A 2500-nucleotide genomic window follows, 5' to 3' on the forward strand; every position below is an offset into this window, starting at 1 on the left:
TGGGTACGAGAGGATAGGTTTCGAGGCGCGTGTTTGTACGGGGGTGAGAAAATAGGCGGCCGGAGATGCGGTCGGGCGGAGGCGGCTCTCGCCCAACAACGCTGTATGTCTTGCTACCTTATCGCGGGGGCCAGATGTGCCGCCTGTCTCGCCGCCAGCGCCTTCGTCCACATTCCTTGATTCAGATTCGGGTCTCGATCTCGCTCTTTCTCTCTTTCTCTCTGTCTCTTTTCTTTCTTCCTCTTCTCTCTCTCTCTCTCTCTCTCTCTCTCTCTCTCTCTCTCTCTCTCTCTCTCTCTCTCTCTCTCTCTCTCTCTCTCTCTCTCTCTCTCTCTCTCTCTCTCTCTCTCTCTCTCTCTTTCTCTCTCTTTCTCTCTCTTTCTCTCTCTTTCTCTCTCTCTCTCTCTCTCTCTCTCTCTCTCTCTCTCTCTCTCTCTCTCTCTCTCTCTCTCTCTCTCTCTCTCTCTCTCTCTCTCTCTCTCTCTCTCTCTACGCGCGCGCTTGTGGTGTGTTTAGTATTTCTTAGCTGTCACTCGCTCTGTCTTTACGTGCAGGCTATCATCCTTTGCAGACCCACAGTTTTATAATGGCTTCTGTTGTCCACTACGGTATATGTAGATGTGGCTTTTTGAGATTCAGAGTTTAGATTTTTTCATTTTCTAAACCAGAGTTCTCCCGGGCCACAATTTTGTCTATTCATGTTACCTCCTCTCCTACATAGCATTGTCTTACAGTTTCCCTCAGATGCTACAACGCCCCTTCATTGTCTTAAACGCAATCACACTGTCTACCACTGGCACCCCGACCGGCCTTTCCCCGCCTAACAGAGCTCTAAATTACCTCGTACATCCTCACATTGTCTCACATGTCGCGCTCCATGCCCCTCGGCGGCCCTGAACCTTCTTTGCTCGACCAGCATGACAATCTTGCAACGACTCCTTCCATGCCTCGGCGTATTACTGAGCCCTTTCTCTCATCTAAGGCTACATTATTTTATTGACGGATTGACTTACTTTGCGTCCGGCTTTGCTACTCTACGTCTCCTCGTCCACGCGTGTCCTTCACATCTTGATCCATTCGTCCTTTTATATGCTCTAGTAGATGACTGTGCCTTTTGCCTTTCCCTGTCGCCTCCAGTCGTTTTTCGCTGGATAGAGAAACGTTTCGTTTGTCAACAAACAGCGCATGCTGTACCTTCCCGTATGAATGTCGCCCCGCATTGCCTTTGTCGCCCTAAATGGCCCTTTGGTCAGTGTCACTCCAAATAACCCTTCCACTCAGTCCTTTGTCGCGTCGAGCTCTCTTCACACCCCCATCCTATTCTGTTTCGCCACACGCTGTCCATTAAGAGCTGTCCTTTGGCGCCTCACGCTGCCCCTCGTCACTCTACACTGCATTGCACTGCCCCATTCAGGCCCGCGTCCCCAGTCCTCCCAGATCAGCCGGATTTACGTAGTCCTGCCGTGCCTGAGCCAGCCTTCCTGCAGATCCCCGGACGCGGGATGTTGCTCATATCTCCTCTCTCCACCCTCCTTTGCCCCCACTCTGATTCGCTTCCTCTCTACTCCCTTTCTATCCCATGCCTTCCACCTCCACATCTGTCTGTTATCAAGAGGACCCTCATCTCCTCTTCACCTCTTGTTCATCTTGCGCCGACCCGTATCCCGCTTGCCCTTTCTGGCCCGTGCGCGGACGGACGGCAGTAATTGTAGAGTAACACTGAATTGTACTCGCCGCATATGTTGCTATATTAAATTGTTATTGATGTTTTATTATGATGCTGCCGTTGCTACTGCTGCTGCTGATGATGATTTTGATGATTATCATTACTATTATCATCATCATATTTATCATCATCATCTTCCTCCTCCTCCTCATCATCATTATCATCATCATCATCATCATCATCATCATCATCATCATCATCATCATCATCATCTACCTTCCCGTGCTACTACACCTGCTACTGCTGCTATTATTATCTCAAATGCTACTGCGACGACGACAGCGTCGTCAGAAGCAACAGCCACATCTACAACCGGTTTTGCTAGTATTGTTTTTATTATGACTAATATGGGCATCATGGTCACCTTTTTTATTTCAAATTAGTACACTTCTATCATTTCAGCCCCCCCCCCTCCTTTCTCCTTTCCAGTACTAAACACTCTGTGTGCAAAACTGCGCCTAAAACTGCGCCTATTCAATAGATGCGAGGAGAGTGGGGGTAGTTTGCGTTGATTCATTATTCCGTGTGTTTTAGTGGCCATTCTGCATCGCCGTGACGGGTTTATGTGCTCCAGTTGGCATTATGGAGAGAGGCGGCTGCACCTTCCCCTCTCAACGCTCTACCTTACCCCATAGCTTATTCCTTGTTTTGCTCTCTGCTTTACGTCCGCTTTCCTTTCTTTTGTTTCTGCCTCCGGCCTTCCCCTTTCACTTCACTCCCAGTTGTTTTTTTCGTCTTTTATTTATTTATTTTTTATTTGAATTGCCATTCCCT

At 48.6% G+C, this 2500-nt stretch overlaps 1 protein-coding gene across 19 annotated transcripts in view; it reads left to right on the plus strand.

The window, feature by feature from the left end:
- Nucleotides 1–2500, plus strand: part of LOC122251860 (dystrophin, isoforms A/C/F/G/H-like) — a 1045059-nt gene that overhangs the window by 490512 nt on the left and 552047 nt on the right. The gene's annotated exons all lie outside the window — the stretch shown is intronic.

This window comes from Penaeus japonicus, unplaced genomic scaffold (genome assembly GCF_977035675.1).
Source record: "Penaeus japonicus unplaced genomic scaffold, GWHDUDI00000001_assembly GWHDUDI00000028, whole genome shotgun sequence".
Taxonomy (NCBI): domain Eukaryota; kingdom Metazoa; phylum Arthropoda; class Malacostraca; order Decapoda; family Penaeidae; genus Penaeus; species Penaeus japonicus.